The sequence below is a fragment of the Salmo salar genome, chromosome ssa09, assembly GCF_905237065.1.
Source record: "Salmo salar chromosome ssa09, Ssal_v3.1, whole genome shotgun sequence".
Taxonomy (NCBI): domain Eukaryota; kingdom Metazoa; phylum Chordata; class Actinopteri; order Salmoniformes; family Salmonidae; genus Salmo; species Salmo salar.
In genome coordinates this window covers 108,529,330-108,539,682 of record NC_059450.1, presented here as the reverse complement: position 1 = coordinate 108,539,682, position 10,353 = coordinate 108,529,330, and positions in this window count along the sequence as shown.

Genomic DNA, 10,353 nt, shown 5'->3' with positions numbered 1-10,353 from the left:
CTTGCTGCTTCATCACTGAGACCTGAATGAGCCTGGCTAGAGGGATTGGCTGCTTCATCACTGAGACCTGAATGATCCTGGCTAGAGGACTGGCTGCTTCATCACTGAGACTTTAATGAGCTCACATTACCAGGCAGGGGTGGAAACTGACAGAGTGGGTCTGGCTAGACGTCTGGCTGCTTCACTACTCAGACCTGAATGAGACTGGCTAGAGGACTTGCTGCTTCATCACTGAGACCTGAATGAGCCTGGCTAGAGGACTGGCTGCTTCATCACTGAGACCTGAATGAGCCTGGCTAGACAACTGGCAGCTTCATTACTGAGACTTTAATGAGCTCACATTACCAGGCAGGGGTGGAAACTGACAGAGTGGGTCTGGCTAGACGTCTGGCTGCTTCACTACTCAGACCTGAATGAGACTGGCTAGAGGACTGGCTGCTTCATCACTGAGACCTGAATGAGCATGGCTAGAGGACTGGCTGCTTCATCACTCAGACCCGAATTGGACTGGCTAGAGGACTGGCTGCTTCATCACTCAGACCTGAATTTGACTGGCTAGAAGACTGGCTGCTTTATCACTCAGACCTGAATGAGACTGGCTAGAGGACTCTCTGCTTCATCGCTCAGACCTGAATGAGACTCTTGGAAACTGGCAGAATGAGCCTGACTACAAGACTGGCTGCTTCATCACTGAGACCTGAATGATCCTGGCTAGAGGACTGGCTGCTTCATCACTGAGACTTGAATGAGCCTGACTACAGGACTGGCTGCTTCATCACTGAGACCTGAATGATCCTGGCTAGAGGACTGGCTGCTTCATCAATCAGACCTGAATGAGACTGGCTAGATGACTGGCTGCTTCATCAATCAGACCTGAATGAGCCTGGCAAGAGGACTGGCTGTTTCATCAATCAGACCTGAATGAGCTCACATCACTGGGCAGGGGCAGAAACTGACAGAGTGGGTCTGGCTAGAGGTCTGGCTGCTTCACTACTCAGACCTGAATGAGACTGGCTAGAGGATTGGCTGCTTCATCAATCAGACTTGAATGAGCCTGGCTAGAGGACTGGCTGCTTCATCAATCAGACCTGAATGAGACTGGCAAGAGGACTGTTTGCTTCATCACTGAGACCTGAATGGGCCTGGCTAGAGGACTGGCTGCTTCATCACTGAGACCTGAATGAGCCTGGCTGGAGGACTGGCTGCTTCATCACTTAGCCCTGAATGAGACTGGCTTGATGACTTGCTGCTTCATCACTGAGACCTGAATGAGTTCACATTACCAGGCAGGGGTGGAAACTGACAGAGTGGGTCTGGCTAGACGTCTGGCTGCTTCACTACTCAGACCTGAATGAGACTGGCTAGAGGACTGGCTGCTTCATCACTGAGACCTGAATGAGCATGGCTAGAGGACTGGCTGCTTCATCACTCAGACCCGAATTGGACTGGCTAGAGGACTGGCTGCTTCATCACTCAGACCTGAATTTGACTGGCTAGAAGACTGGCTGCTTTATCACTCAGACCTGAATGAGACTGGCTAGAGGACTCTCTGCTTCATCGCTCAGACCTGAATGAGACTCTTGGAAACTGGCAGAATGAGCCTGACTACAAGACTGGCTGCTTCATCACTGAGACCTGAATGATCCTGGCTAGAGGACTGGCTGCTTCATCACTGAGACCTGAATGAGCCTGGCTAGAGGACTGTCTGCTTCATCACTGAGACCTGAATGAGCCTGGCTAGAGGACTGGCTGCTTCATCACTGAGACCTGAATGATCCTGGCTAGAGGACTGGCTGCTTCATCACTGATAAATGAATGAGACTGGCAAGAGGACTGGCTGCTTCATCAATCAGACCTGAATGAGACTGGCTAGATGACTGGCTGCTTCATCAATCAGACCTGAATGAGCCTGGCAAGAGGACTGGCTGTTTCATCAATCAGACCTGAATGAGCTCACATCACCGGGGAGCGGCGGAAACTGACAGACTGGGTCTGGCTAGAGGACTGGCTGCTTCACTACTCAGACCTGAATGAGACTGGCTAGAGGACTTGCTGCTTCATCACTGAGACCTGAATGAGCCTGGCTAGAGGATTGGCTGCTTCATCACTGAGACCTGAATGATCCTGGCTAGAGGACTGGCTGCTTCATCACTGAGACTTTAATGAGCTCACATTACCAGGCAGGGGTGGAAACTGACAGAGTGGGTCTGGCTAGACGTCTGGCTGCTTCACTACTCAGACCTGAATGAGACTGGCTAGAGGACTTGCTGCTTCATCACTGAGACCTGAATGAGCCTGGCTAGAGGACTGGCTGCTTCATCACTGAGACCTGAATGAGCCTGGCTAGACAACTGGCAGCTTCATTACTGAGACTTTAATGAGCTCACATTACCAGGCAGGGGTGGAAACTGACAGAGTGGGTCTGGCTAGACGTCTGGCTGCTTCACTACTCAGACCTGAATGAGACTGGCTAGAGGACTGGCTGCTTCATCACTGAGACCTGAATGAGCATGGCTAGAGGACTGGCTGCTTCATCACTCAGACCCGAATTGGACTGGCTAGAGGACTGGCTGCTTCATCACTCAGACCTGAATTTGACTGGCTAGAAGACTGGCTGCTTTATCACTCAGACCTGAATGAGACTGGCTAGAGGACTCTCTGCTTCATCGCTCAGACCTGAATGAGACTCTTGGAAACTGGCAGAATGAGCCTGACTACAAGACTGGCTGCTTCATCACTGAGACCTGAATGATCCTGGCTAGGACTGGCTGCTTCAAGGACTGGCTGCTTCATCACTGAGACCTGAATGATCCTGGCTAGAGGACTGGCTGCTTCATCAATCAGACCTGAATGAGACTGGCTAGATGACTGGCTGCTTCATCAATCAGACCTGAATGAGCCTGGCAAGAGGACTGGCTGTTTCATCAATCAGACCTGAATGAGCTCACATCACTGGGCAGGGGCAGAAACTGACAGAGTGGGTCTGGCTAGAGGTCTGGCTGCTTCACTACTCAGACCTGAATGAGACTGGCTAGAGGATTGGCTGCTTCATCAATCAGACTTGAATGAGCCTGGCTAGAGGACTGGCTGCTTCATCAATCAGACCTGAATGAGACTGGCAAGAGGACTGTTTGCTTCATCACTGAGACCTGAATGGGCCTGGCTAGAGGACTGGCTGCTTCATCACTGAGACCTGAATGAGCCTGGCTGGAGGACTGGCTGCTTCATCACTTAGCCCTGAATGAGACTGGCTTGATGACTTGCTGCTTCATCACTGAGACCTGAATGAGTTCACATTACCAGGCAGGGGTGGAAACTGACAGAGTGGGTCTGGCTAGACGTCTGGCTGCTTCACTACTCACACCTGAATGAGACTGGCTAGAGGACTTGCTGCTTCATCAATCAGACCTGAATGAGCCTGGCTAGATGACTGGCTGCTTCATCACTGAGACCTGAATGAGCATGGCTAGAGGACTGGCTGCTTCATCACTCAGACCCGAATTGGACTGGCTAGAGGACTGGCTGCTTCATCACTCAGACCTGAATGAGACTGGCTAGAGAACTTGCTGCTTCATCACTCAGACCTGAATGAGACTGGCTAGAGGACTGGCTGCTTCATCGCTCAGACCTGAATGAGACTCTTGGAAACTTCTCTATTACTGTTCACTGGACCCTATGATCACTTGGCTACATAGCTGATGACTGCTGGACTGTTCTTTAATCAATTCATTTTGTTTATCTGTTGGCCCCAGCCTCGAACTCAGGCCCTGTGTGTAGTTAACTGACCCTCTCTGCCCATTCATTGCCATTTTACCTGTTGTTGTTGTCTTAGCTGATTAGCTGTTCTTGTCTTACCCGTTGTTGTCTTAGCTAGCGCTCCCAATCAACACCTGTGATTGCTTTATGCCTCACTTTATGTCTCTCTCTAATGTCAATATCAGTTATTTGGACTAAAACAACTGATTGTTGAGCCAACCCGGGTGTGTATTGACAGTAAATCAACTTTGGATTTGATTATTGTATCAGACCAAGAGAACGTCTGTCAGTCAGGAGTCTTAAATATTGGTTTTAGTGATCATATGGTAACCTGCTGTACCCGTAAGACATCCAAACTGCTACTAGAGACAGGTAATAATTACATGAAGGTACGGTCTATGAAACAAAACTCAAAGGAACGTTTTGTAGAAGGACTTGGAAATATGGATTGGCCCGATGTACTATAAACTATGACGTCACTTCACCCCAACCTACATGTATAAATTACCTCAACTAACCTGTACCCCCGCACATTGACTTGGTACCGGTACCCCCTGTATATAGACTCGTTATCGTTATTTTATTGTGTTACTTTCTATAATTTTTTATTTTAGTTTATTTGGTAAATATTTTCTTAACTCTTCTTAAACTGCACTGTTGGTTAAGGGCTTATAAGTAAGTATTTCACGGTAATGTCTGTATTTGTTGTATTCGGCACAAATTAAAGTTTTATTTGATCAAGCTTGGTATCTTTTTAACGATCTGTTTCTGTCTGCGCTCAACTCTCTGACTCCAATGAAACAAATTAGAATCAAACTAGCGGTCAGGGAAACGGATCACTTCTGAGATCTTAGACCTCATAAGGAAAAGGGATCGCTACCTGGCCAGATTCAGAAGGACAAATCTACAATACGATTATGATGGTTATATTAACTGTAGAAATCAGGCAAGATACAAAATGGATAAGGCCAAATCCTAACATTACATAGACACTGTTAATGACAACTTACATCAGCCTCGTAAACTGTGGAACATTTTAAAGGACATTGGCTCAAAAGCTCCCCATAAGGGAAAATCCTGTAGTATTAACCTGGATATTGATGATGTTTCATGTTATGACCAGGCAAAGGTTGCTAATTATTTTAACCCAGTTTTAGCCACTATAGCCTCATCTCTGGTTAATAAGTTACCCACCTGCTCTGGACACTACGGCCAGTCTTTATTAACAACTTTTACCATAGCAAAGGATCACTAATGATTTGTTTGAGCTGTGCATGGTAACAGAGGACAAAGTTTCCAATCTACTATGCTTAATGAGCACCAACAAAGCAACTGGGCTGGATAACCTTCCTGCAAGATTCATAAAGGATAGTGCTCGTGTCACTGCTAAAATTATAACGCATATTGTAAACCTTTCTATTACTAGTGGTACATTTCCCAAGATCTCAAAACAGCCCTGGATGGTTCCACTCTACAAGAAGAGCAGTAAAACAAATGTAGGAAACTACAGGCCTGTGTCAATTCTCAGAACCTCATCCAAAGTTGTTGAGAGATTCGTTTTTAATCATTAATCAACTTGAAGGATACCTTCTGGAGAACAATCCTCTTTCTGAACTCCAGTCTGGCTTTAGAACAGCTCATTCCACTACTTGCCTTATCCACCTTTTTGACCACATTAAACAGGAAAGTGAGAAGAGGAACTATAGAGGTATGGTCATGTTAGACTTGTAGAAAGCTTTTGACACTGTGGACCAATGATATTCTCCTGATGAAACTGAAATGCAGGCGCCTAAATGATGTAGCAGTGGTTTAGGTCTTATCTGACCAACAGAACACAAGTATGTAAGGGAATTTTTTACTAGGATTTAATGTCAGGAATTGTGAAAAACTGAGTTTAAATTCAACTGTACGTATGTGATGGGTGATGCAATATTTACACACAATTAAAGTGACTAAGATACCATAGAATAGTGTGGAGTGCAGTTTATACATATGAGATGGGTGATGCAATACGTTAACACAATTTAAAAGTGACTAAGATACCGTAGTGTGGAGTTTAGATGAGTATTGCTAGACACACCACCCTCTGGAGAGCTTTGCGGTTGAGGGCGGAGCAGTTGCCGTACCAGGCGGTGAGACAGCCCGGCAGGATGCTCTCAATTGTGCACCTGTAAAAGTTTGTGAGGGTTTTAGCTGTTGCGCCTTCTCCACCATATCTGTGTAGGTGGACCATTTCAGTTTGTCAGTGATGTGTACGCAGAGGAACTTGAAGCTTTCCACCTTCTCCACTACTGTCCCATCGATGTGGATAGGGAGATGCACCCTCTGCTGTTTCCTGAAATGAACGATCATCTCCTTAGTTTTGTTGACGTTGAGTTAGAGGTTGTTTTCCTGGCACGACACTCCCAGAGCCCTCACCTCGTCCATGAAGGCTGTCTCATCTTTGTTGGTAATCAAGCCTACTACTGTTGTGTCGTCTGCAAACTTGATGATTGAGTTGGAGGTGTGCTTGGCCACACAGTCATGGGTGAACAGGGAGTACAGGTATGGTATGGTCATGTTAGACTTGCAGATTACTTATGACACTGTGGACCATGATGTTCTCCTGATGAAACTGAAATGCAGGGGTCTAAATGATGTAGCAGTGGTTTAGGTCTTATCTGACCAACAGAACACAAGTATGTAATGTTGGTGATGTCAGAGGCCAAAGAAATATCCTGTGGAGTACCGCAGGGATCCATTTTAGGGCCTCTCTAATTTCTAATATATGTTAATGATATGCCCGATACAGTAAAGTGAAACTCCTGCTTTATGCTGATGATACCATACTGGTATCGGGGGAAGGTACAGTTTACATAGAGGAGACCCTGAGCAAGGAATTGCATTTTGTTAGAGATTGGTTGACTGACAACAAATTGTCACTGCATTTGGGAAAAACTGAATTGATTTTGTTTGGAACAAAACGTAGATTGCTTAGGGCTGACAAGATAAAGGTAAACTGTGCAGGCAAGGAGATTGAATCTAAAACAAGTGTAACTTATCGTAGTTTGTCCCTAGATCAATCCCTTTCTGGAAACCTGATTGCTGCTAAAATTCTTTCCAAATGGCGAACAAATTTTAACATCAAAGGAAAGAAACTGCTTGTCTCAACGTCATTTTGCTTAATCCTGCTCTGCTTGGTATAGTTGGCTATCAAAAACAGCTGAAAAAAGCGAATGCAGGTCATGCAAAATAATGTTATCAGGTATAGTGCATTCGGAAAGTATTCAGACTCCTTGACTTTTTCCATAGTTTGTTATGTTACAGCCATTTTCTAAAATGTATTAAATTCAATCCTTCAATCTACACACAATACCCCATAATGACATCCCAATACCCCATAATGACAAAGCAAAAACAGATTTGTAGATTTAGAAAATTTTAAATATCACATTTACATAAGCATTTAGACCCTTTACATTTTAGTCATTTATCAGACACTCTTATCCAGAGCAACTTACAGTATAGTGAATGCATACATTTCATACCTTTTTTTATTTTCTTCCTACTGCCCCCCGTGGAATTGAACCCACAACCCTGGTGTTGCAAACACCATGCTCTACCAACTGAGCCACAGGGAAGGCCACTTTGTTGAAACACCTTACGCAGCCATTACAACATCAAGTATTCTTGGGTAAGATGCTAGAAGCTTGGCAGACCTGTACTTGGGGAGTTTATCCCATTCTTCTCTGCAGATCCTCTCAAGTTCTGTCAAATTGGACTGGGAGCATTGCTCTACAGCTATTTTCAGGCCTCTTCAGAGATGTTCGATTTGGTTCAAGTCTGGAATCTGGCTGGGTCACTCAAGGACATTCCGAGACTTGTCCCGAAGCCACTCTTGCGTTGTCTTGGCTGTGTGCTTAGGGTCGTTGTCCTGTTGGAAGGTGAACCTTCGCCCAAGTCTGAGGTCCTGAGCGCTCTGGAGCAAGTTTTCATCAAGGATCTCTCTGTGCTTTGCTCAGTTCATCTTTCCCTCAATCCTGACTAGTCTCTCAGTCCAAGCCAAACATCCCCACAGCAAGATGCTGCCACCACCATGCTTCACCGTAAGGATGGTGCCAAATTTTCTCCAGACGTGACACTTGGCATTCATGCCAATATTGCCTTCATCAGACAAGAGAATCTTGTTTCTCATGGTCTGAGTCCTTTAGGTTCCTTTTGGTAAACTCCAAATGGGCTGTCATGTGCCTTTTACTGAGGATTGGCTTCCTTCTGGCCACTCTACCATAAAGGCCTGATTGGTGGCATGCTACAAAGATGGTTCCCATTTCCACAGAGGAACTCTGGAGCTCTGTCAGAGTTACCATCGAGTTCTTGGTCACCTCCCTGACCAAGGACCTTCTTCCCGATTGCTCAGTTTGGCCAGACGGCCAGCTCTTGGAAGAGTCTTGGTGGTTCTAAACTTCTCCCATTTAAGAATGATGGAGGCCACTGTGTTCTTGGGGACGTTCAATGCTGCAGAAGGGTTTTGGTACCCTTCCCCAGAACTGTGCCTCAACACAATCATGTCTCGGAGCTCTACGAACCATTCCTTCAACCTCATGGCTTGGTTTTTGCTCTGACATGCACTGTCAACTGTGGGACCTTATATAGACAGGTGTGTGCCTTTCCAAATCATGTCCAATCAATTGAATTTACCACAGGTGGACTCCAATCAAGTTGTAGAAACATCTAAAGGATGATCAATGCAAACATGATGCACCTGAGCTCAAAGTATATGGTCTGAATACTTATGTAAATAAGATATTTCAGTTTTTGTTGTTTTATAAATTTGCAAAAATGTCAAAAAATCTATTTTCGCTTTGTCATTATGGGGTATTTTGTGTAGATAGATGAGGATTTTTTATTTATTTAATCTATTTTCAAATAACTGTAACGTAACAAAATATGGAGTAAGTCATGCGGTCTGAATACTTTCCCAATGCACTGTATGTGCTGAATGTCCCCCCTAGGACCCACAATGTACCAATCGGGCTTCAGGAAGAAGCATAGCACAATTACAGCAGCCATGAAGGTTTTAAATGACATCACTGAAGCCCTTGACAAAAAACAGCATTGTGTCTCACTTTTTATTGATCTCTCTAAGGCTTTTGATACAGTTGATCATGCTATACTAAAGCAGAGATTGTCGAGTGTAGGTCTTTCGGAGCATGAGGTTGCATGGTTTGCTAACTATCTGTCTGATAGAACTCAGTGCACTCAATTTGATGGGCTCATGTCTGTTAAATTGTCTGTCTGTAATGGTGTCCCCCAAGGCTCTGTACTTGGTCCTCTCTTATTCACTATTTATATAAATAATTTAGACAAAAATGTCCAAAATGCGCAACTTCATTTTTATGCTGATGATACTGGTATTTACTGTTGTGCCTCGTATCTTACAAAAGCTTTCCAGAACTTACAAAATGCTTTTATACTGTTCAACATACCTTGTGTCAATTGAAGCTTATCCTCACTACTGACAAAACTAAACTAATGGTGTTTTCTAAAGCAAGAAATAGACCTCTGAACTTTTCACCTATTATTACCTGTCAGGGCATTGAGATTGAGACTGTAACCTCATATAAATATCTTGGAATTTTAATTGATGATGGCCTCAATTTTAAATTGCATATTCAACAACTTACGCCTTCCCTGTGGGTCCGTTGGTAAAGCATGGTGTTTGCAACGCTAGCATGGTGTGTGCAACGCCAGGGTTGTGGGTTTGATTCCCACGGGGGCCAGTACAAAAAAAAAAATGAAATGTATGTATTCACTACTGTAAGTCACTCTGGATAAGAGTGTCTGCTAAATGACTAAAATGTAAATGTTACAAAAAAATTCAAGCTGAAATTGGGATTTTATTTTACGAATAAGGCCTGTTTTTCTTTTGAAGCCAGAAGCAGGCTAGTATCAGCTACATTTATGCCTTTACTAGACTATGGGGATATTTAATATATGAATGCTTCCGCTCAGTGTTTGAGATCAATTGACACCCTTTACCATGGCACTTTGAGATTTATTTTAAACTGCAAAACCCTTACGCACCACTGCACTTTGTATACCAGGGTTGGATGGCCTTCTCTAGTCACTCATAGTCTCAGTCACTGGTATACTTTTATTTACAAGCCATTTTGGGTTTACTACCTTTTATTTGGGCATTTTTATTGTTCAGAAATGTGGTGGGTACTCTCTTCGTTCGCTGGACTTTATCCTGCTAACTGTTCCAAATGTCCGAACTGAATTTGGTCAAAGGGCTTTTATGTACTCTGCGCCATCGTCTTGGAACGCCTTACAAAATACTTTTAAACTGGAAGAACTTGTCCCGATTGGTATTTTTAAATCACTGATGAATGATCTTGAGACTGATTCCCTGACCTGTCAATTTTTTAATTTGCTGTTTTTGATTTTGTGATACTCTTGTGAATTCTATGGTTTTTACTAGATTACTTGTTGTTTTTCATGCTGTTTGTCTGTAATTTTTGTAATGACTTGGGCTTGTTGCCTTTGGAGTCCAGAGTAGACCAACTTAAACTTAATCATATGTTTGACATCTTAAATGATCGTGCCCCAGGTTACATG